The sequence below is a fragment of the Passer domesticus genome, chromosome 2 (assembly GCF_036417665.1).
Source record: "Passer domesticus isolate bPasDom1 chromosome 2, bPasDom1.hap1, whole genome shotgun sequence".
Classification (NCBI taxonomy): domain Eukaryota; kingdom Metazoa; phylum Chordata; class Aves; order Passeriformes; family Passeridae; genus Passer; species Passer domesticus.
In genome coordinates, this window is record NC_087475.1 from 68,813,061 (window position 1) to 68,824,111 (window position 11,051).

At 41.2% G+C, this 11,051-nt stretch overlaps 2 long non-coding RNA genes across 4 annotated transcripts in view; one reads left to right on the top strand and one right to left on the bottom strand.

The window, feature by feature from the left end:
* LOC135294156 (uncharacterized) overlaps window positions 1-10,807 on the bottom strand; it is a 48,138-nt gene extending 37,331 nt beyond the window's left edge. For 2 of the 3 annotated variants that reach the window (XR_010356312.1, XR_010356314.1), the window contains exons 1-4: window positions 10,667-10,807; window positions 8,450-9,418; window positions 6,293-6,567; window positions 6,081-6,173 (exon numbers count right to left, since the gene is read on the bottom strand). This is a non-coding gene — a long non-coding RNA (uncharacterized LOC135294156). The remainder of the gene's footprint in view (window positions 1-6,080; window positions 6,174-6,292; window positions 6,568-8,449; window positions 9,419-10,666) is intronic. The other variant, XR_010356313.1, reaches the window with a different exon arrangement.
* Window positions 5,460-8,759, top strand: LOC135294157 (uncharacterized). The gene is made up of 3 exons (XR_010356315.1): window positions 5,460-5,800; window positions 5,961-6,124; window positions 7,895-8,759. It is a non-coding gene; the product is annotated as an uncharacterized LOC135294157 (long non-coding RNA).
* Window positions 10,808-11,051: the final 244 nt, after the last annotated feature.

Genomic DNA, 11,051 nt, shown 5'->3' on the forward strand with positions numbered 1-11,051 from the left:
TTACGAGGAGAACAAAGCAGAAAAATGCTCTTTTGATTGCTGCCTTGAATTTCCTGGTTCTGTATGCCCGTGTTTGCCTACTCTCAGGTAAGTGCTGGGTGTGCAGTGTGACGCTTAAAAGGCCGGTGCTATTTTTAGCTGTGTACACATTGCAGGGCAGCAGAAATGTAGGGCAATTCACACCAGCACGGCACAGGCAATTCCTGCCTGAGAGCATGCAGCCCTCTAACTGCTGCTTGAACAGAGAGAGCCACAGTCCTGGTCAAGTTCTGGTTTATAACATCTCCATATCAAAATCTAGTGCAAATAGATATGCCCTCCAATATGAGCTGCCAAATGAAATGGAAGTTTTTGTCTGGGGCTCTGTTTAAACAGGCAAAGGGGTGAAACAGGGCTGCTGTCAAGGCAGCCTCCCTGCCTTTATGACCTGAAAAACTTAGTTCTGACCAACCTGTTTTAAATTCTGCATGGGCACTGGCTGTGGGTTGATGCAGAATGCAGAGGGACTCTCAGAAGGCAGGTCAACATCCACCTTAGCCTCCTTGCCTGTGGCCCAGCAGCCAGGGTGAGGGCTCAAGGACACAGGCGTGCCAAGTGAAAAGGGCCCCAAGCCAGCTCGAGAACACTTTGGCCAACAGGCTAACTAGAGGCATTCAATTTGTGGACCATCCATAATACAGGTCTTTGTACACTTTTCCTTCCCATAAGGATATTATTGGGCACCATTGTCATCTCCAGAGACCTCTGTCCTTCTGATAAATTTTTCCAGGATTTAGGCACAAAGGTTCCAAGATGCAGTGGAGCTGTCATTCTACATGGAGTGACATGTAGGAGAGTCAGCAGTAATTTTTCTAGGGGTTTTGGGCAATGAAGCAGCTTTTGTTGCTGGGAGGAGAGAAGAAACACAGCTGCAACCACAAGCTGGTCCTTGGAGGTGCCAGATGAGTTTGACATCAGTGCAGAAGATGGCCTAGAAGGAGGGTAAGCATGATAGAAGCAGGAGAGGGAGCTGAGCCCTACAAAGACAAGGCAATGTTAAATGAACCATCCATGCACACTTTGTGCACCTCAACAGGTGAAGAAAGAATTGTTGTTTGGGGTAGAGTTAAAACAATGAAATGCAAACAGCAAAACAAAAACATCATTAAGGCTGGATGTTAGGAAACATCTGAAATTATTAGTAAGTGGCACAGTTAAAAATGAAAACATAAAACAAACAAACAAACAAAAAAATCTATGCCTGGCCTGCCATTTTACCGTACTACAAATTCTGATTTAACTGCAGAAATATATGTTAAATTGGAGTTCCCACAGAGTTATTGACAGAAAGGCTCAGGGTGAGAGAGGTGATGGCTTAGCTACCTCTCAGTACTGTCTGCAGATTATTTAATGTCTGTAATGTGCTTTAAAGAAGAAGACCAGTGAGTGCTAGAAAATTAGAACAAAAAAATTCCCCAACAGTGGCATCTATTAAATTACAAAATAACCTCTCCAGGGAAGCCTCAGAAGTATTGTCACTAAATAAATTTAAAACTGAACAGCTTGAAATGTGTTTACTATAGGAAAGAGACCTGCATTTTCCCCAAGGAAAAGAGACGAAATGTCCTAAGGCTTCAATAGTCTTTTATCTCCAATTTTTTATTGCTCTTCCCTGATGCACAGGGGAGAGAGATGATTATTTAAACTCTTTTTTTCCCTCTGGAGCTGTCTGGTGAAATGTGCTGACAGATACTATCCATCGACTGTGTATTCCAGGTAATTCACAAGGCAGGCAAGCACAGGGGCCCACATTCCTTCACAAAAAGCAAGTGCATGCTGGAGGAGGAGGAGGCAGCTTCTCTTTGAGACCAAGACAAGCTGCCAGCCTTTGCCATTTTCAAGGCAGACCAGAAAAAATGTTACCCAGATACACATACAGACAGATGCACACAGCAAGAAGCAAGCAACAGTTTAGTCAATCCTAGGCTGTCATGGGATGCTCAGAACAAAAGGAAGAGGCAGGCTTCTCTTTTTCCTTATGGTCCTACTGCATCTGGCTGATAAAAAAAAGAGAAACTCTCTTCCAATCACTGACAAGAACCAGGACTGAAGTTGTTTATATTCCCAATGGCAGAAGGAGGGGCAGAGATAGGAGAAAGGGAAATGGGAATTTAAAGAGCAAAGTCAGTTGGTGGAAGAAAGGATTCAGACAATGCCACAGCAACAAGAAGCTCAGTTGTTTTGGCTCTGATTTCCTATTACCTCAAAGCTACATCCCTGTCTGGGATGGTTATGGATTGCCATCACCCTGCTGTGGGTACCTCACCTCACAGTTGTATCTGCCCTAAAAACTATGGAGTGGGCTAGAGGCTCCAATGAGGTTTATTACAGCCTGCAGGTAAGGGCTACCTCGAGTGCCCTGTGAGCCCTGAGAGGCACTGTCAAGTCTGGAGCAGGATTCCCGAGTCACAGAGCAGCCACCGTTACCATGAGTACCAATTACACTGGAGGAAGGCCCTTCAATTGTGTGAGGTGAGGCTGAAATGTGGGCAGCCCTTTGAGGAGATTCAAGTTCTGTCCTCCAACAGAACTGTTCTGTAGCTCAGCAAGAACAAGAGGTGACACAGTGGCAGACACTGTCTGAGGGATGGAGTTAGGATCCAACACAGAAGATGGCATCAAGGGCAGCAAGGAAGATAAAATGCACATTTTTCCTTAACTTGTACGCAGTTTTAATACTTCTATTAAGTTACAGTTTTTATCATTACTTGATCACCTGTAGGTTTTTGTAGAAAATGGGAAGTACAGCAAAAAATCCAGAAATAATTTAATGCTCTTGCTAGGATAAGTGGAGTATATAAAAGTTTTTTCAAGAGTACACACATGGATCCTCAGCATAATATGTTAATACCAAGTTGCCATGTCTCCTTAAGAGGGCTCATTTGCTTTCCTGTGCATAAAGTAAGATGCCAGATGTTGTACAGATATTCTTCAGACATGAAGATGTTTGCAGGCCACACAAACCTTCAGGGCAGCAGGACAGAGAAATATAAATTCGAACTCTTCTAATGATGTTCTCATTTCCAGCTACATTCTGTAGGTCAGCACATAGGAGCCAGGTAAGAGTCTATAAACTCCATTTCCGAAGGCAATTAGACAAGTAGTTTAGAGGCAGGCAGGAACGAAAGACACTTGTCACTATATGGAAGATACTTTGGTACGACCAGCCACTACAGAGCTCCTAATGAAACTTTGCCATGCAGCATCAGCAGTAGCTAATGAGGATGGATGGCCACTGTCCCACCTTGTTTTTTAATCTTTGTGGACTTTTAAGGTAATTTACCCAATCCCAGAATTTGCAAACAAGTTATATGCCGTTGGTAAATCCAAATCTCCCGTCACTGCTTGTCCTACTTTCTGGGCCAAAGTCTCAGTACTGCAGTAGAAAGTTGCAAGCCAAGTATCATAATTCAGGGAAGAAATCTGAGCAGCAGCTCAAAACCCAAGATGCTTACAAGGGGAATATTTGATGTGGAAAAAAAATCTCATATTACAGGATCTTTACAAGTTTGACATCAGAAATCAATCCAGAACTCTATTTCTCAGAGTACTCAGGTACTCAAAATGCTTATTTCACAGTAACAGTGCAGGATACAGGCCATACCTTAATTGAAAATTACTTGATAGCCAACAGCTGCACTATGACAAATAGAACAAAAATTTAATTTGGTGATCTCTTTATATTGAGTGAAATTTGTCATTAAAATTCATCAAGTGAAAATTTCACTATCAGCAAATTTGACTGATGTACTAAAAGATTTTTCAAAAAGTATATTTAAGCTAAAGTAGAAAATCAGGATATATTCTAATAAAACCACCAGATTGTTGTAAATTACATATAATTTTTTTTTTTAATTAGAGGCTTGTTTTATAAAAAGGTATGTTAATATTCATATTTGCTCAGGGAAAGTAAAGTCACAGTACATGTGCCAAACCTCATTACAAAGGCATATGATTCAAATAATATTCTAAAAATAACAACAAATCTTGTTTTATTGCAAGTTTCTTGCAGCATATCCATGTTACAAGGTAAACCAAAATACAACACATTACATTTTGAATATGGCTTCATGAAATAACTAAATGAAATATTTACTGTATGAAATGGATGAATCACTAACAACTTCTCAGCTTTTTTCTTAATAACCAGTGATTCATTCACCTTCTGTTCCTTCAAAAACATAAGGTGTAAACAACTTTCCCCAAATCTTATTGATGTACTAATAGTAACATCCTGAGTAAAAGATTCATATTTGACTGAAAGGGATGCCTTTTCAGAATTGTACTGCATTGTTTCACTTCCTACAGATTAAATAAGCAATTAATTTTCTTGTAAATAAATGGCTAAGGAAAACACACAGGATTTACTTTAGGGAATTTCTGAGCTATTTCACCCCCACAGCTTTTTGCTTAAAATTCTCAGTACGTGATGACCACCTTTTAGGAAGTCATTTGGATGTACTTTGTTCAAAAGTCCCGGTATGGCCAAAAAGACACAACTTATGAGCAAAGCCAACTGTTAGTGTCACTGAATCTTTCCCTTCAATCACTCAATTTCTTTAACTTGCAAAAAATATTAATCGTGATCTAATTATTTTAGGGGGGAAAAAAAAAAAGAGAATGCTATTAAGTCTCAATAATTATAAAGGTGAAACTGGAACAAAAATCTCATAGTACCTATATGCCTTCTCCACTTTACACTCACCTTGCCACTGCCCACCTTGACCCTAAGGTGGCTGGCCTCTCACCATACATAAGATTTTATATACACTGGATCCTTTCTCTTTGTTACTCCTAAAAGCAGTTTCACCTACTTGTCAGGTCTGCCTTTATTTAACCATTAGTCATTGACCATTTATGTGTTGTTTATAGCTCTGGGGGCTCAAGTATCATCCCAAGCCCTCTACTGAGATCTCAGATCAGTACTCCTCTGCAGTGCATCCAGTAGCTTTCCTTTTGAGACCTGTGCCATGACACCATGTTTACAGTCCTCTACACCACATCATTTTACTAGGGCCCTGCATTCTTCAATGCACAAAAAATAAACACTTGTTAGTCTCAGCTAAATTTAAATTATGGTTAAATCACATAAACCTAAGCAAAAGCAGAACAAATTGTGCAATAGTCACCTGGTTACAGCAGGAAATTGCTGTTCCAGCTAAACAAGCTAAGGCAAAGTCCCAGACAGGTCAAGGCAAGCCCAGACAAAGCCATAAATCCTGAGGCCTTACAGAGCTCCTGCAGACCCTCTGGTCTGTCACAAACAACAGCAATGTGTGTTACCATGAGTACAGTAAATACTGAGCTACAGGGCTACACAAAGTTTGGGTGCATGGGAGCCTACAAATGCAGTCCATCCTTGAAAAGTTCAATCACACAGTCACAGTGCCTCACAGCCAGAGAAGGGACCATGGGTCAACCAGCCTCCTCTTTGCAGTCACTTCCATCTCACCTGGAAGTAATTGACTTCTAACCAACAGTGGTATCTATCCTGACCCAGCTAACTGGAGAGGCTACTGCTTCCTTCCTACCTTGATGAATGCCAGCCTGCTTTAAAGATTTGCAAGATTCCTTTTGCTGGCTTTTCCATGTATTTTAGCCCAGGCAAGAGCATACAGGGAAATGCTTCTTCCTCTGCCTGGATGAGCAGGACCTGGCTTAATACTGAGACATAAATGGGACTGTAGACCTAGGAGCACTTTAATTGGGTTCTCTTCCCAGTTCTTCGGCAGTTCCTTGCATGACCTTGGGGAAGTCACTGGTAATCTGTTTCTCCTGCTAAATTGAGGCAGATTTGTCCCTTAAGTCATTACGCCAAAGCAGTTCAACTGCTATAGATAAAATATGCCATTTAAATGCACACTACTATTTTATTATCCACAAAACTCACCTCCAAGCCAATTTTGTCATTTCTGACACAGACCCTTTTAACTTGCACTGAAATGCTGCATCAGGCCTGAATGCCAGATCCCAGTGAACAGTCACCTGAAGCAAGCACCACATGTATGGCTGGATGAGCTGCAAGAAGGAAGCTGCCCTACCTTCCATGATCCATTTTCAACTGCAATTCGATCATACTCTGGAGGTGAGTATTGGGATGCTGTGCTTTTCATCAACATTCTTCTGGGAGAAGCCTAGGGGGAAAAAAAAAAAAAAAAAAAAAAAGGAAGGAGGGAAAAATCTCGTATGAGCTTCATGCTGTAGCTCCTTTATTTTTCTTTGCTTGGTCTTGACCTTGCCAGCTTCAAGTTACCTTCAAAACAGCTCCTGCTGTGCAGCTCCCTATGACACTCTTAGAGCAACTCCTGTGTCTCAGAAACACATGCTGTTTGTGCTCACTTCACTTATTCTTCATTTTAGACCAGGGTGAATTGGAAGCCAACAAAAATTCAGCTTTGGTTAACTGAAGGTTCAAGGTCATAAACACATACAATTTAACAGACTTCCAGGGAGGATTTTCTTAAACCCTCGGCTGCTCCTATCCTGACTGATCCCAGCTCCCAGTCATATTGTCATTTTTATTTTGCCCTAAAAGAAAAAATGCAGAGTTGCCTATAGTCACAATTACTCCTCACTGCTCCCTATAGTACAAATTGTCAAAAGATGCTTAGGTTATCTAACCACTGGTACTTGAAAAGCTACTCCTCATTAGGCCTGTAAGTGCAAGTGGAGTCTTGGAGTTACCACAGGGAACAAAACAGAATTAAAAAAAAAAAAAATTAAAAAAAAAAAATCACAATTTTTTTTTTTAACATGGTTAGCCTCCCTGCCAGGCTAGTGGACAGTTATGAACATTGCTATAAACACAGAGATACCACCCCATCCTGTCTTCTGCAAGACAGGCTTTATGTTGCTGATGTGCGTCCTGCAGGTTGCAGGCAATGTTAAATGTTCATGAACTTTCATAAAACTCACAGCAACTGCACATGAATTGTTTTGTATCTCAGATTTACACTGATCTTTGCAAAAAGTAAAACATAACTCTTCAGCAATTCTTTACCATTTATGAGAGATTATGTCAACAGGTGATTGTTTCTATTAGTGATTATTCTAGAAGTAGAAATTACTGAGAAGTGTAGCTATTACATAAGTGGTTTGCATTATAGCTGTATAGTATACTGAGTCTAAATCAGAGTTTTCTTAATCAAACTATTACCTAAATGCCCTGATGCTATTTATCTTCTCTCTCTTCACAACAACTCTTCAACTTATCTTCTCTTTTTAGGGTATTAGTCATCTCTAATTGCTCAATTTAACGAGTTTAACCTAGGTGCTCCCATAAGGGTCTAACAACTCAGCACAGACACACTAAAAGCACAAAAAGCACAGACTGCAACTTTCATTCATTTTGCCCCAAACCAAACAATTCCTGAGGGCTGCTCTCAAATGGAAACAGAACCACGTGATTCAGACACTCTCATGTGTTTTTCTTGACTAGAGTTTATACAGTTTGTTTTTTTTCATGGAGTACTTTCACTCCTTTGCTTATGACAGTTAATGAAGCCAGGCTCACAGAGAGATGGTATTTAATGTTATAGCACAGAGGTTACTCAGCCCATGTAGCCATGTACTCTATGTGCCTGTTCAGCACTGCACATTTCTAGCACTCTCTCCAGTTTATTTCTAAGCACTCCTATTCAAAGGTCTTCTATAATTAGGCCAAATGCAATCAATTCATAGAGCACCATTGTTTTCCCATGTTTCAAAGGAGTTGTTCAGTGCTGTTACTTACTCTGAATTGATTGAGCATGGGGATTACTTTATCTCCAGGGGAAATGATGATCAGCATTTCCCACCCAGTTCCAGAGCTGTCTTTAACAATTTATCTTAATAACATCTTTGTGTTTTGAGTCAGAAGGAAAGAGATCAAAGCAGAGAACACGGCGGGCATACTCTCAGGATTAAAACTGGCCAGAGGCAATCTGGCAGAACAAGTAAACAGCTCTTCAGCACTCTGAAGAAAAGCCTCATCTAACGTGAACATTTTTGTGCCCCTGCAAGCTCTCGCCCAGTTAGCCCTGCTGGCTTGGAAGGTCACATCTGCTGCTCATGTTATTTTTTGTCATCATCCCATCCATATTGCCCTTTTTCACCCTTGAACTTCATTTATGAATAACATTACATCAACTCTTTTGGTTCCATGACAAGACAGCAAAGACCTGTATTCCTTAAGGAAATGGGCTGATCTTACAATTACAACATGCTTCACTTTAAAACCCCGAGCCTTGGTGTGCTGAGGAGAACTACTATGTCTGTCTGAGATGTAGGGCTGTCTCCTCAGGGTATATTTGGGGCTTAAAGGGTCAGTGTATTTCAGTGTTTCAACAGGATCCCATTTCACTTTGGCAGAATAGCACACAGATGGAGGAGCCTGTGTTCTATTTGGTACTTGATACATATCACTTGGTACCTTGCCACTCTGATGGGGCTTCTTCCTCTGTATTCTCATCTCTCTGAGAAATGAAATTTCTTTGCTCTAAGTTGGCTCCACATCACATCTTGAACAGAACAAGCTAATCAGAAAGAAAATGAGAGAGATTGCACTCCTTGTCTTTCTGCATGGAAGCCTAACACATAACTTCTGCTTCTTTGTTTGACTTTTATACTAAGATAGAATTGATGCAAAGGAGCCAACCAGAGTGTTCATTTTAGCTTCTATAGGAGCTTGATTTTTAAAGCAGACTTTATTCCTACTGAGTTCAGGAGCTACTACAATCTAGTTTAAAAGTGATTTTACTTTTTTTTTTTTTAATCAATGGGCATTAGGCCTATCCTGTGTTCTCATCTTGCTCAAAGCCAGAGGTGGACAGAAGCAGCTCAAATTTAATTGAGAATCAATGCATGCAAATGTGAGGTCATGTGTCTGGGAACAGCTGAGACACATTTGCTGTGAAACAAGGAGTCAGATCCTGCTGAAAAGCACCTCTGAAAAGGACACAGGAAGTTCCAGCAGAGCAGGGCCACAGCAGCACCCTGGCATCATCAGCACCACTGCTGTAACAAAAGGAGCACTGCTGCTACCTGTGTAAGAGCACACTGAACACACAACTCGGTATTTGGTGGTGATGAGGCTGTTGCTGACACACTTGAGCCCAGATCTCAGCTTTAGAGTATTGCAGATGTGGGAAATGCATTTGCAGTTTGTGAGTGGTGTCAGGTTTGCCAGTCCTCTCATCTCTCCTCTCTTGCCCAAGCTTTCTGCACACTGTGGGTGTCTTCCCTGCTGACAGTCATCCTGTGATGTAGCCCTGTACAAGGGAATAGAAGACTCCAGACATCTTTGAAAAGAAAGATGACATTGGGCAGGTGCAGGTGTACTTCTGTTAAATGTTTGTCTGAAAGTCAGAGACCAATTCAACCAGTCCCTTCATAGCTGCTGCTAAGAAAAGAAAAAGGAGGAAAGTCAGCCCTAGCCCAAAAGAAATGGGCAATGCTGTCTCCAAAGATGAGTGCCATACCCCAGAGCTCTGCCTTGACACATACCTTGACAGAGATAAGCTAAGCTTAACCCAGGAAGCTTTAAATTATAAACTAATCTTCCTCCTGGGTTTACTAAAGACTGGAATTTGAGGGGTCCTTCATGAAAAGCCTGTTGCAGTGCTGGAAGGCAGCTCACAGAGCACAGGTGATGGGGTGAGGAATGCAGCCCCATGGCATGTACAGGCTTGGGGTCAGCTCCTTTCTGACACTACCTGCCATCATGGCTGAGCCCAGCACTGACTGTAATGCTTCCTTTAGAAAAAAATGGGGGGACAAAACATTTTCATTTTTCTTTTACTGCTTAGGAAAAGCTAACTTCTGACCCTAGAGATTTTATTCTTCACTCACTTCCATCCTTCTTAAATTCATTGGCAAAAATAGGCCAGAAAGGTAGAAAACCAATATAAAAATATTGCCTTCTCCAGACCAATTCTAACAGCTGAGGAAGCAACCAACATCTGGCCATTGCTTTTTAACCAGCTAAACATCTAGCCGTTGTTGGGGTCTATTTTCAACCAGCTAAAAGGCCTGTCAAATTTATCATGATACACAGGGTTCTGCCATTCATGTCGAATCAAAAAGCCACTGGGCTCTTAGGAGCTACCACCAGGCTGACTAGAGCTTCTACAGAACTAGATAATCAGCCCTAATTATGATTTTCCAGGACAAAGTAGCTTTAATCTCTATGCAAAGCATTTGTCAATCCTATTTAACCCAGGGAGGAAACTGGGCAGACGAAATCAGGGTAATTAGCTCTTCTGGCTCCCCTTGATACCCCGTTCAAGGGAGTAATTACAGAACATAAAAACCATTAGCAAGCTTCTCAAGCCATGCCACTGGCACAAATAGAGAAATTGTTCATGGCCTTCATATGGGTGATTTCACTCCTTCATGGCCACACTCAGACTGTGGGAGGTACATTAACTTTCAGCTACATCACCAAAATTTAAGAAAAAACCTCCAGACACATAAACTTCAATGTGTACATCTTTCATCATTCCAAAGAGCTGCATTAAGTTTTGCTCTGTAGGTCTTGTACCATAAGGTGTCTTTCCTAGACGTTGGACCATTTTAATGGCATTTCCTTGATAGCTCAACAACTTGTGTTACTAAACACAAATATCAACACCAAGGAACATTGTCTTACCAGTGTCTATACAATGGGAGGGTGACTTCCTGTCAAAATCAGGGAGTGTATTTCTCTGGTGTAAAGCTGAAACTGAGGTTTCAGTCGCAGTGGGAAGGACAATCTGAAGAATGGACAAGCTCTTTCCAAGCCCTGGTTGGGCTGCTCATTTTCTGAAACATAGTTGCTCATAACATTTTCTTGGGAAATACTGTACTTAATAGGTTTTCTTTCTAGTGTGAAAAGCAGCCCTTGGAAAGTCATGTACACTTTTGACTTTTTTCCCCCATGGTATTAAGAGAAAAGAGGAGAAAAGGAGAAAAATCTAAAGCCAGTAAACAGGAGGAAAAAAATAATGAAAAAGGCTTCTACCTCGAAGAGCAACTAGAAGCAATTTACAGCAAGA